Raw genomic sequence first — 14468 nt, forward strand, 5'->3', positions numbered from 1 at the left:
AAGCGCCGAGGAACACCGAAAGGAAGCGACCCGGGAGGCATTCATCCAAGGACTTAGATCAGCCCACATACGGCAACGCTTACTAGAGAAAGCGCAACCCACTCTTGACAAGGTAGTCGATCAGGCTCGAGCGATGGATACGGCACAGCAGCAATCTGAGTCATTTGAGACACCGATGCTGCTAATGAACGCTGCTACGATGGGAACCCAAGGAACCCCACTGGCACAGACACAGCCAGACATAGGGGATGGAGAAACACCCGAGGAGCCGGATACACAGGCCACGTCAAACTCCTCAACAACTGCTCCGATTGGTAAATGTTTCTTTTGTGGGTACAAAAGGCACCCCGCCACAAATGCCCCGCCAGAGATGCCACATGCATGAACTGTGACAAGAAAGGGCATTATGCCAGGGTATGTAAATCTACTCTAAGGAGAAATAAACCCACTTCTGCGGCTCTCTACTCACAAAATAAACTAACTGCAGCCTCCCCGGGGAATCTATCCAAGGCTATCATCAACGTACGAATTAACGGGCATATGGCTGAGGCACTGATTGATACCGGTAGTTCTGAAAGTTTCGTCAACAGCTCGCTAGTGAAGGGCAGGAAATGGAAAATCCACCCGACAGACAATACGGTATGCATGGCCGCCACATCACTACAGTCCCGCGTACGAGGGTACTGCAATGTCGAATTGGACGTAAAAGGGTACACGCACCGGGATGTAAGGGTACTGGTGCTTCATGATTTATGCGCAGACGTAATTCTGGGTCATAATGTCCTCAAGCAGCACACGAGCGTCGAAATACCCTTTGGAGGAAGCAAACCTCGTCTGATTTTAAATGCCTTGACTACCGCGGAGGTAACGTCCCCCCAGCTGTTTGCTAACCTGTCGCCGGTCTGCAAACCGATAGCGATCAAATCGCGGCGATATACCACTGCTGACATGAATTTCATCACTTCAGAAACCAAGCGATTACTGGAAGAGGGAATTATAGAACCGAGCGATTCGCCATGGCGTGCACAGGTGTTGGTAACCAGCAGTCAGAACCATAAGAAACGAATGGTTGTCGATTATTCCCAAACGGTCAATCGCTTTACCCAACTCGATGCCTACCCCCTACCGCGCATAGACGAGATGGTCGAACGCGTGGCCAATTATAAGATATTCAGCACCATCGACTTGCGAAGCGCCTATCACCAAATTCCCATCCGAGAGGAAGACAAACCTTACACCGCATTCCAGGCAGGTAGACGCCTCTACCAATTCAGGAGAATTCCATTCGGTGTCACGAATGGAGTAGCTTGCTTCCAACGGGTTATGGACGACATCATCTCAGATGAAAACCTCAAAGGCACTTTTGTTTACGTGGACAATGTCACAGTGTGCGGTAGGGATCAGGGGGAACATGACATGAATCTGGACAGATTCTTGAGCATTGCTAGAAAATATAATCTGACTCTCAACTACGAGAAATGCGTATTCTCGGCAAGGTCAATTGACCTTCTCGGCTACACAATAGCCGACGGCACGATTAAGCCTGATCCTGAGCGATTGCGCCCACTTCGTGAGCTACCCCCACCTCAGGACCTGCAGACAATGCGCCGGGTGATCGGCATGTTCGCTTACTATGCGAGATGGATTTCGCAATACTCCGAGAAAATACATCCCCTAGTGCATTGCAAAAACTTTCCACCAGATGCCGCTGTTGTAACAGCTTTCCACAACCTCAAAGACGATATCAGTAATTCCGTGGTATTATCGATCGATAGCTCGGTGCCCTTCGTGGTGGAGACCGATGCTTCAGATCACGCGATAGCTGCTACGCTTAATCAGTCTGGGCGACCCGTCGCGTTCTTCTCGAGAACTCTCTCTGGAAGCGAGCAGAGACACTCGGCGATAGAGAAGGAGGCGTACGCCATCGTCGAAGCGCTGCGTAAATGGAGACATTATTTACTGGGAAACCACTTCACGCTCGTTACGGACCAACGATCCGTGGCATTCATGTTTGATGGGAAAAATAACGGGAAAATTAAGAATGAAAAAATTATGAGATGGCGAATAGACCTAGCCTGCTATAGTTACGACATTGTTTACCGGCCCGGGAGGGAAAACCCTGCTGCAGACACCTTCTCGCGGGTCTACTGCTCGGCGGCAATCAGTCGGGCTTTGCAAGACCTCCATGTGTCTCTTTGCCACCCGGGGGTAACCAGAATGGCACATTTCGTACGCAGACAGAACCTGCCCTATTTTATTGAAGATATTAAACAAATGAATGCTTCATGCCCTGTTTGTGCTGAACTAAAACCCAGATTCTATGGTTCGGCTTCTGGCAGACTGATCAAGGCCACTTCTCCCTTCGAGAGACTAAACATTGACTTCAAAGGGCCCCTGCCGACCGAGACAGACAACAGATACATATTCACTGTTGTTGATGAGTATTCAAGGTTCCCTTTCGCGTTTCCGTGCTCGGATATGACCTCGGGCACTGTCGTGAAATGTCTGTCTGACCTCTTCGCTATGTTTGGGAAACCTTCGTACATACATTCAGACAGAGGGCCGTGTTTCATGTCGGCCGGGCTAAAACAATTCCTATTAGAGCACGGCATCGCAACTAGTCGAACGACGGGTTACAACCCACAGGGTAATGGTCAGGTGGAACGATATAATGGAGTTATTTGGAAAGCCGTAACTCTGGCGTTGAAATCAAGAGGACTGGGCCCCAAGCGGTGGGAGGTTACCCTTCCCGACGCTCTGAATGCCATACGCTCTTTGCTCTGCACGTCCACCAATGCAACTCCTCACGAACGAATGTTTACTCACCAACGACGTTATGTTGACGGCCAATCGGTGCCCAGCTGGCTAACCCATCCCGGAACAGTGTTCATGAAACGCCCGGTACGACAAAGCAAGTATGAACCCATGGTGGAAGAGGTCGAACTCATCGATACGAATCCAGAATACGCTCATGTCAGGCTCCCGGATGGCAGGGAGACCACTGTGTCGGTTCGTCATTTGGCTCCCTCAGGCACTCCTCCCGCAGGTACACCACCATCTGGCACACCTCCCTCTGACATCCCCTCCCCAGGTGTTCCCCCCCCAGGGACTCCACCCGAGAAGGGTGACGACGGAGCTGCCGCGTTCCACCCGAGAGCGATCGGGGAGTCATCTCCGGCACGAGTTGAGGCTCACCAAGAGGATCGGAAGCCTCCCTCAAGTGAAACCGCCATCTACTCCCGGAGAGGCCGGCGAATAATACCCCCTCGCCGACTCAATCTGTAAAGGGGATTATCGGCATCCTCGATGCTCATGCTCCCATATGCTCGTTACATAATATATCGATGCTCATTACCATGCTCCTACAACTCAAAATAATCCTCACTGCTTGGCATGTATGCTTCTGTAGTTAAGATAGCTCGCATTGCTTGAAATGTATACTCCTGTAGCGCTGAAGTAATCATGGTGCGTTAGCTGGGCCTCTAGTTACATTTTAAAGACGGGGAGAATGTGGTGAATGGAAGGTCGTGACGTGTGATCACATGATGCCCGGCTCGAGCACAGAAGAGATAAAGCTGAGGTTCGGCTCGGCCACGGGGTTTGTCCCTGGGGCATTGCCGTTTTATGTCGGCGGCTCACTTGGTGCTCATTGAATGGTGAGAATACTGATTGATATATAATACTGATTTATTTTGCGGTGATTAGTTGCGCGTGTGTACCTTACTGCTTGTACTCCATGCTGCATTTGTATTTCCTGGTGTGCCCGTAGAAGCGGCTTCAATCAAATGGAATAAAGCCTACACTCTGAAGGTTCTTCTCTCGTCCTCATTTCATATCTCTTAACTATATGCTCAGGATAACCTGCGTATAAAGCACACGCCTTCACTTCCTTCTTCACGTGCTGCGATTTTTACCCTGAAGAGTGCAGCACGAAAAGCTTCAGTCACGCTCATGTCGAGTTTGTTTGTATCCATATTAAAAAGGAAATTATACGTAACACTGAAATTACTGAATTGACATTGTGTTCTTTGGGTGATATGCTGTGTTGGGTTTGTGCCAAACATAATGTTTTGCATTTTGGCCAAAAGGTTCCATCTTGGTTGTGTCAGACCACACAACTTTTTTTCAAGTTGCTTCAGAATCTCCAGTGTCTTTTTTCTGCAAACCTTCAATGGGACTCAAGGTGGGCTTTTTTGAGTAATAGCTTCCTTCTTGCCTCCCTACCCCACAGGCCAGACTTGTGGAGTGCTTGGGATATTTATATGTGTGTGTGTATATATATATATATATATATATATATATATATATATATATATATATATATATATATATATATATATATATATATATATGTATTGTTGCGAATTTGCGCCCGCCGGCGTGCGATCGGCCACGTAACTCGAATCGCGACCGCGTCGCCTGCCGGACGGACAATTCAGTCATGACCCTCCTGGGACTACTGCCAGAAACCAGTCACGGGTGGGGGTTTAACCCCACCACCACCCAGTCCGCAGTCTACCCGCGCGAAATAGGGTGAATCGCCGAATGTCGATATACCTAAGTACCCGCGCGGGTAATCTGCCGAGAGATGGGACCACGCCACAGGCCGACTCCGGACACGAACCGTTTAAGCGGTTCGTTCCGTATTACAGGGATAACCGAGCGGAGTTATCGTTGGCCTTGACGGTTCCGATTAATTACCGGGTGTTTTAAACCTTACGTGATGCAAGATGGAGATTCAATAAAAGAAAAGAAGAAGCGAAACGGGAAAACAGTTCAACAAGAAAGCACTTTATTACACAGTCAAAAGGAAGCAGGGAAAGAGTTAAAACCGAATATAATTATTACGACACTTAAACAGTTCTACTTGACCAGACTGGCACCACACACACACATATTTACACAAAACCCAAAAGAAATGGAAGTTGCGACTTCCCAGAGCGCGTTGAGTCCTTGGCGACCGTAACTCCGAGTCCCTCCGGCGTGGTCCGCGAGCTTGTGCCGCGCGTCGCTCATGTGGTCCGCTCGACAGCTCGGACGAACGAACAGAACCTCCGACCAGGGACGATCACCGCAACTCTCCACAATTCCCCTTTAGGGACAAGGGAACAGGAAAAGGAACGACGTTTTTGTTGACCTTCACGTCCACGCCTTTTGTCGATCGCTTGCACGAACCAAGAGCCTTCAGCCTCCAACTGGGACAAGGGAACAACCAACCAACCGCCAATGACTCTTCACGCCCACCCTTTTGTAGGGGCTGGCTCCGCCCTTCGCTCCGCCCCCACCCCGTTCTTGGCTCCTCCTTCCATCGAGATGCTTCCAGAAAGCTCTCGAAGGGGGGCGTGCCCCAACTCCGACCACCTCACGCCGTGCATCCACCAATCAGGAGCGAGCTGCCGCACCCCTCCCCTTCACACCAAACGTGGTGGGGGGGGGGGGTTCAGGCAGAAGCATCAGGCGGGGAAATTAGGCGGGAAAACCCCACAAACGTTGTTGGTTTTTGTTCTTGCACGCGCCCGCACGGTGCTCGTTGAATGGCGAGTGGCGAAGATGTAGTAGCGTAGTTGTGGAAGGTGGCATCGTGTAGTGAATGACATGATCGTTGAGATGTTGGTTGTGGCGATGTTCGTTGTTGTTCTTGCACCAAATTAACAATAGCCAAAGAAAAACGGCTAACTGAAGCGTCGCAGCCTGAATGGATCACATATATTGCCTCTATACAACGGGTTTGGGCTAACTACACATGAACTTACCGATATATCTCACCTGAGGACTCTTTATGGTGTTATGCGAATTTCCACAACCATAACAATATATATATATATATATATATATATATATATATATATATATATATATATATATATATATATATATATATATATATATATATACAAATAAATATATATATCTTCTTCTTCTTCTTTCGGCTGCTCCCTTTCGGGGTCGCCACAGCGGATCATCCGTATGATCCGCATAGTGATTTGGCACATGTTTTACGCCGGATGCCCTTCCTGACGCAACCCTGGTCGCCTCTTACGACACAGGGATAATATATATATATATATATATATATATATATATATATATATATATATACACATATATATATACACATATATATATATATATATATATATATATATATATATATATATATATATATATATACATATATATATATATATATATATATATATATATATATATATATATATATTGTTATGGCTGTGGAAATTCGCAGAGCACCATATAGGTCCTTCGATCAGTTATGCCGATAAGTCTGCGTTTAGATAGATTTCCCCACCGTTGTCTAATGGGTATTATTCGTGTGATCAGGGCTGTGATCTTTGAGTTAGCCGTTTTTCTTTTACTATCTTATTTTGGACCAACCGCTTCACAACAACCACCGTAACCACCACCACGTTGCCACCTCAGCAGGGTTGCGAGAAGCCTGACATTCGTCGGGAGAGAACAGACGACGGCCTCACCCCTCTCCCCCTCCCCCCCCCCAACGAGAAGCACGTGCGGAAGAAACGCGGAGAGGCAGTGCTTAAACCAAAAGAGCCGAGCCGATCTCTCCTGGAATTTTCCCCCGCTTGCCAAGACAGGAGGGGCGAAGCGCCGTGGAGATAAAAGGGCATGCGGAACGAAAGGTCGCACTCGGTGTGGGTCGCGCTCTGTGTCTCCTGAGTCTCTCTGTCTGTGGTCGAAGTCTGGAGGACGTGGTCGCTCGCTCTCTGAGTCGTCGGCTGAGGGAGGTTGTGGAGGCGGGCGGAAAGGAGGGAGCGCAGCGGAGCCAACGCACGTGGTCTGCCGAGCCGTGCCTTAGCGCGGGTCGTGGAGACGGGATGTCGCGGGTCGCCCCAGCGAGGTGAAGGTAGCCAGCCCGGTCTTGCGGAGCCTCTGTGGTAGGGTGTTTCACAAAATTTATTTTCACAAAATTTTGCCAGATCTCTTTTTGTCTTGTTCCAATTGGCATTGTAAGCATCTGTACCAAAAATGAAGTCAATTGCTGCACATTTAGGGGTGGCACACTTTTTCACAATCTTGACGTTTTTTTCTATTTTCAGGAATAATGGCATCAAGAAAGAAATGTAACTTGCTCGAGAAGCCCCCTCTACCTTCCATTTTAGGAGCTCGCCTTCCCTCAAAGGAGCAAGTGCGACTCCACCTCCTCTATCATATTGAAGAGGGGAAGGCATTATCAAAGGCCACAACAGCAACAATGGATGAGTAAAGAAGATATGGGAGAGAGCCAGTTTACCGACAATGACGGATGCCAATCTTCGAAAAAAGATCAAGAAGCTGTATGCGGAGTACAAGAAACTAATAAAAGAGAAAAACAGAGAGACGGATGGAGCTCTTTTACGGCGTGAAACTTGGCTTGGGGATCTTCAGGACCTCTTCGATATTGCTGCAGCAAACATATTCGACCTGAAGATCCCCGAAGAAGACAAAGAATTTCTAAGGCACCAAAGAGAAGACCGGATGTCATGCTCTTTTGGATGTGTAGACAAGGTTCAGCAAGGGAAGGATAAGAGAAAGAGGGCAAGAGAAGCTGAGAGAAACGCAAGAGCTGAACACAGTGCAGAAACAATGGCAAAACAGAAGTGTATCCGAGGTACTCACACGCTATCTCGATTTAGGGGAAGAAGTTAGACAAGATTCATCAACAGCCTCTGAAGATGGTTCAGACGAAGAGTTCGCTTACAGGGCAACGCCTGCCAAGCCCAGCCATATCCCACATGCAGGATTAAAGAAGTGAGGCTCATCTGAAGTACTTGTTGCTTCATTGACAACAACATGGGACAGAGAGGGTCTATCCAATCGTCAGGCTGCTGCATCCTTCATAGTGACAGCAAAGAGCTTGGGACATGATGTTAGCAATTACTCAGTAAGTTCCGCAACTGTCCATAGAGCTTAGGTTGAGCAATAAAAATTGTGAAAAAGTGTGCCACCCTTTACTGGTGTCCTATTGGCTCAATTTTTGGTACAGATGTTCAAAATGTCAATAGGAACAAGGCAAAATGCAATCTGGCAAAATTTGGAAAACTTTTACTTATACCATTATATTGTGAGCCACCCTACTCTGCGGTCTACACGGCTCCGTGTCAATAAAGACCCCAAGGGGTCCAGTCTGCCCCTCGTCTGTCCTGGGGTTTTTCTTTGCTTTCGAATGAACGTTGTGGCGCCTTGTCTGCTAAGTAGAACTGTTAAGTGTGTACATAGTAAATAGAGGGTTGTAGCTCTTTATCTTGTTCGCGTCTTGTCCCTTCCCCCATTCTTCGTCTTGCTTGTATTACATGCATTGCTTTGACAAATTACTTGATTGATACATGACTGCATGCGTGTCTTGCATACCTGCATGACTGCATCATTGTTTATACGTGCTTATGTGTTGTTCGTAAATAAATGTGCTTGTTTAAATGTACCCCGTTCGTTGCGTGTTTTCCTTAATTGAGCTGCCATCTTGCACTCTGAATATAGTTGGTTTTTAAATAGCCGATAAAGTGATCGGGTCCAACGGGACTGCGCGATAACACCCCGCTCGGTTATCCCAAAAGGAAGCGAGCTGCTAAAGCGGCTCGTTTCCAAGCGGTCCCGTTGAGGTACAATCTCTCGGTAATCTACCCGCGCGATTAATTAGGTATATCGACAATTTGGCGATTGACCCTGTTGCGCGTGGGTCGAGTACGGACAAGGTTGTGGTGTGCTTAAAAACACACCCGTGGCTGGTTTTCGGCGTTGATCCGGAAAGCCGTGATTGGATTGTCCGTTCGGTGGGCGAAGCGGCCACTATTAGTGAAACGCGGTCGTTCGCACGCCGGGGGGGGGGGGGCGAGAATCCACAACAATATATATGTATATATTGAAATTCTGACTTGGACCAACGTCATGGTAACATCACAATGGTGTCATGCCTGCCAACCCTGAAGGGCATCCAGCAGTTTTAATATATTGTTACAGCCACAGGTATTGAGTGCATTATGAGGGGGTTCATCCTCATTTATCCTCAGAAGAACCGGACCTGTGGCTACCGCTCACATTTAATTTCGTGGTGCGGTAGGTTGCTTAACAACCACGAACGCCAATCAGTTAACCACGAGTTCCAGTGTCCACCCTCTAATTTGCCATTTAACTTGAGGTCACGTGGCCTCCTGACCGGGAAACGCACCCTCGGCGATGCACCAATCGTCTCTTGATTTGATATTAAGTAATGCAGCTGAGCGTTTACCGCTGGTGCATGCCGACTATGACAGGTTAATTAGTTTGGGAATTACCTCCCAGTCTATCGAGGTTCGGAAAATGCTGGATCAATGGAAGGAAAAGATAAGCATGGAGAGGTTGAAACGGCAACAAGGAATTTATTAATAAGGAAAATAAATAACCTTAAGAACTTTTTATTTCCTTGTGGTATAAATGGATGAATTCCATTCAATCAAAATAATCACAAACAAACAAAGAAGTCAACAAGAATTCATAGAAAAATGGACAAAGAGCAAATGCTCATCACTATGCCTGACTTCACAATTAAACATGAGACATGGGTACCCAGCAGATGATTCAGGGGGAAAAATAAGTCCAGTCTCGGCTTACCAAGGCAGAAGTCATCGTGTGTCAAATAAAATGACCCAAAATGTGTGCGCGTGCCTTGGTCCACTGCCCACGCCCTGCCTCGCCGTGCACCCACCCACAAACAGGCTCCAACACCAATCCACGTCACGTCGTCACCGCCAAGAACCAGGTACGCCAAGAATCAGTTACGCCAAGAACCAGGTGTCGAGCAGAACCAGCAGGTATGGTCCAACAGTCACCAACCGCCGTTGCTGCTGTCCCAACCGTCAGGGGTGGTCAGGAGCTGTAAGGAGCTGTCACCAATGATCAGGAGCTGCCAGGAGCTGTCACCAACCGTCAGGAGCTATCAAGAGCTGTCACCAATCGTCAGGAGCTATCAGGAGCTGCCACCAACCGTCAGGAGCTAACAGGAGCTGCCACCAACCATCAGGAGCTATGAGGAGCTGTCACCAACCATCAGGAAGGCGGTCTTCCCATCCTCTTTAGAGGCAACCAGTGTGAGCAGAGCCTCAAGAAGACTTCAGCCAAATCCAGGTTGCCCATTGGAGCATCGTTGCACGTGACCTCCAACCGTCAATTCTCGCGATCATTCTCTCCTCACCATCGAACGAGATGCAGCTTCCAATTAACAAAGGCCTGGCTTACCCATGTTCGGGGTTCTGGAAGAATGCCAGAAAGCAGCCCTTTGGCGGAACAACCGAGCGAAAACGTGAAGCGCTCACAAAACGTCAACGGGCAACCATCATCTCCCCGTTCAGCCCGACATGAACAAGAGCCAGCCAGCATCCATAGAGCTGCCAAACGGGGTGCCAAACATCGATGGAAAAATGTGGATGTCAAATGTTGATGAAAGAAAGGCGGGGGTTGAACGTCAATGGAAAAAGGTGGATGCCCGAGGTAAATGATCCGAGACCACAGCCATATTTGACCGTCAGAATGAATTGTCCAGAAAAAGCTTGTGGTGTGATTTAATGACTCAAATGTCCTGTAAGTCCAATGTGAAAATTATTACCAAAATAAAATGTGTAAAAAAAATCATCTATTTCCAAGCCAATGTGTCTTGATGGAAAGGGAATCGAATGAGTCTCTTCTCTATTGGGCTCATGGCTATCTCTCGTGTGCACGAATGGTGAATATTGCTCATGCAGAAATAAAAAGTGACGTAAAAACATACGTCATGAACGTGTCCTAAAGAGGAAAAGGTTATGCCATAAGAAAGAAAGAGAACCTATTATTTATCCTTCTCCATGCATCAAAGAGTTAGAATCCCATCAGACAAGAGGATGGGTCTATTCTGAACATGCATTTATGGAAATAACTGTTGTATGCATTACTCAGAACTAATTCTGAAATCCATAACAACATAAAGCTCTTTCTAACCACTGACTGAATGACTGATATTAACGTGATTGGATTGGAGCAGATAATACCAGAAGCCTGGTGTTGGCGCAGTGGTAAGGGCAGTGGCTTGGGACCCAAGAGGTCCTGAGTTCAAGCCCCGTTGGGACACTGAATTAATATATATATGTATATATATATATATATATATATATATATATATATATATATGTATTTATATAATGTGTATATATATATATATATATATATATATATATATATATATATATATATATATATATATATATATATATATATATATATATATAATATATATAAACCAAGTCGAAAACACCAGGGGTTGACTCAGCCTGCCATCCTTCCGAGGTCGGCGAAATGAGCACCAGTTGTACTGGGCCCGGTGTATGCCCCGGTTAGAATAGGTGTACCATATCCCTGTGTGTCGTAAGAGGCGACCAGGGTTGCGTCAGGAAGGGCATCCGGCGTAAAAACCAATGCCAAATTATTATGCGGACAACAAAACGAATTTCCATACCGGATCGGTCCGAGGCCCGGGTTACCAACGACCGCCACCGGTACCGGTGGTCAGCAGGGTACCAGTGGAAATTGTGCTACTGCTGGGCGAAGGAGGAGAAGGAGACGGGGAAGGCGAGTCCGGAGGCAGTGGGAGAGGGGGAAGGGTAGAAGTGTGGAGGTGAGAGTTGGAACTCTGAATGTTGGGACGATGACTGGCAAAGGGCGAGAGTTGGCTGATATGATGGAGAGAAGAAAGGTGGACGTACTGTGTGTACAAGAGACCAAGTGGATGGGGAGTAAGGCGAGGAGCATTGGAGGTGGTTTCAAACTGTTCTACCATGGTGTGGATGGGAGGAGAAATGGTGTCGGGATAATCCTGAAGGAAGATCATGTCAAGAGGGTATTGGAGGTGAGGAGGGTGTCTGACCGAGTGATGAGTGTGAAGTTGGAAATTGAAGGGGTGATGATGAATGTCATCAGTGCATATGCCCCACATATGGGGTGTGAGATGGAATATAAAGAAGATTTCTGGAGTGAGTTAGATGAAGTGGTGGAGAGTGTATCCAAGGATGAAAGAGTGGTGATTGGAGCAGATTTCAATGGTCATGTTGGGGAAGGTAATAAAGAGGATGAGGAGGTGATGGGGAGGTACGGTCTCAACAAGAGAAATGTGGAAGGGCAAATGGTGGTAGAGTTTGCAAAAAGAATGGAAATGGCAGTGGTAAACACGTATTTCAAGAAGAAGGAGGAACACAGGGTGACATACAAGAGTGGAGGAAAGTGCACACAGGTGGATTACATCTTAAGTAGGAGATGCAACCTGAAAGAGATTCGTGACTGTAAGGTTGTGGCAGGGGAGAGTGTAGCTCGACAGCATCGATTGGTGGTCTGTAGGATGACTTTAGAGGTGAGGTTGAGGAAGAGAGTGAGGGCTGAACCAAGGACCAGATGGTGGAAGCTGAAGGAGGAAGACTGTTGCGTGAAATTTAGGGAGGAGGTGAAACAGGCGCTGGATGGTGGTAAAGATGGGTGGGATGATTGGGCAACGACAGCAGAAGTTGTGAGGGAGATAGCTCGGAAGGTACTTGGTGTGACATCTGGACAGAGGAAGGAAGATAAGGAGACTTGGTGGTGGAATGAGGAAGTACAGGAAAGTATAAGGAAGAAGGGTTGGCTAAAAAGAAGTGGGATAGTCAGAGAGATGAAGAAAGTCGGCAGGAGTACAAGGAGTGGCGTCGAAAAGCAAAAAGAGAGGTGGCAAAGTCCAAGGAAAAGACATATGACGAGCTGTATGAGAAGCTGGATACAAAAGAAGAGGAAAGGATTTATACCGATTGGCAAGACAGAGGGACCGAGCTGGGAAGGATGTGCTGCAGGTTCGGGTGATAAAGGACGCAAATGGGAATGTGCTGACGAGCGAGGAGAGTGTGTTGAGAAGGTGGATGGAGTACTTTGAGGAGCTGATGAATGAAGAAAATGAGAGAGAGAGAAGGTTGGAAGAGGTGGAGATAGTGAATCTGGAAGTGGGGTGGATCAGTAAGGATGAAGTGAGGACTGCTATGAAGAAGATGAAAAGTGGAAAGGCGGTTGGCCCAGATGGTATACCAGTGGAGGCATGGAAGTGCTTAGGAGAGATGGCAGTGGGGTTGTTAACCAGATTGTTTAATAAAGTCTTGGAAAGTGAGAGGATGCCGGAGGAGTGGAGAGTAAGCGTACTGATTCCGATTTTCAAGAATAAGGGTGATGTGCAGAGCTGTGGAAATTACAGAGGGATAAAGTTGTTAAGCCACACCATGAAGTTGTGGGAAAGAGTAGTGGAAGCTCGGTTGAGAGGAGAGGTGACGATCTGTGAGCAGCAATATGGGTTTATGCCAGGAAAGAGCACCACTGATGCGATGTTTGCTTTGAGAATGTTGATGGAGAAGTATAGGGAAGGCCAGAAAGAGTTACATTGTGTGTTTGTGGATTTAGAGAAAGCTTATGATAGGGTGCCAAGAGAGGAGTTGTGGCATTGTATGAGGAAGTCGGGAGTGGTGGAGAAGTATGTGAGGATCGTGCAGGATATGTATGAGGACAGTGTGACAGCGGTGAGGTGTGCGGTAGGAATGACGGACCGGTTTAAGGTTAAAGTGGGATTGCACCAAGGATCGACTCTGAGCCCTTTCCTGTTTGCAATGGTGATGGACAGGTTGACGGACGAGATCAGACTGGAGTCTCCATGGACCATGATGTTCGCAGATGACATCATGATCTGTAGGGAGAGTAGGGAGCAGGCTGAATCGAGCCTTGAGAGGTGGAGGTACGCACTGGAGAGAAGGGGAATGTTCGTCAGTAGGAGTAAGACGGAGTACATGTGCGTAAATGAGAGGGAGGGTGGTGGTATGGTGCAGTTGCAAGGAGTTGAGGTGGGAAGGTGGATTGGTTTAAATACTTGGGATCAACTGTCCAAAGTAACGGAGAGTGTGGGAGAGAAGTGAAAAGAGAGTGCAGGCAGGATGGAGTGGGTGGAGAAGAGTTGCAGGAGTGATTTGTGACAGAAGGGTAGCTGCAAGAGTGAAGGGGAAAGTATACAAGACGGTAGTGAGACCAGCTATGTTGTATGGTTTGGAGGTGGTGGCGCTAACAAAAAGACAGGAAGCAGAGCTGGAGGTGGCAGAGTTAAAGATGCTGCGATTCTCGTTGGGAGTGACGAGGATGGATAGGATAAGAAATGAGTGTATTAGAGGGACAGCGCAGGTAGGACGGTTTGGAGACAAAGTGAGAGAGGCGAGATTGAGATGGTTTGGACATGTGCACAGGAGGGAAACGGAGTATATCGGGAGAAGGATGTTGAAGATGGAGCCGCCAGGCAGGAGGAGAAGAGGAAGGCCAAAGAAGAGGTTCATGGATGCGGTGAGGGCGGACATGCGGGTGGTTGGAGTGTCAATGGAAGATGTGGAGGATAGAGCAAAATGGAGACAGTTGGTCCGCTGTGGCGACCCCTAGCGGGAGCAAGCCGAAAGAGGAAGAAGAAG

The 14468-nt window shown here is 47.6% G+C and overlaps 1 protein-coding gene across 2 annotated transcripts in view; it reads right to left on the reverse strand.

Annotated features, from left to right (window-relative positions):
* Nucleotides 1-14468, reverse strand: part of LOC147019876 (filamin-C-like) — a 281783-nt gene that overhangs the window by 127161 nt on the left and 140154 nt on the right. The window lies entirely within an intron of this gene.

This window comes from Eptatretus burgeri, chromosome 9 (assembly GCF_056783735.1).
Source record: "Eptatretus burgeri isolate ZD-2024b chromosome 9, Ebu_testis_v1, whole genome shotgun sequence".
Classification (NCBI taxonomy): domain Eukaryota; kingdom Metazoa; phylum Chordata; class Myxini; order Myxiniformes; family Myxinidae; genus Eptatretus; species Eptatretus burgeri.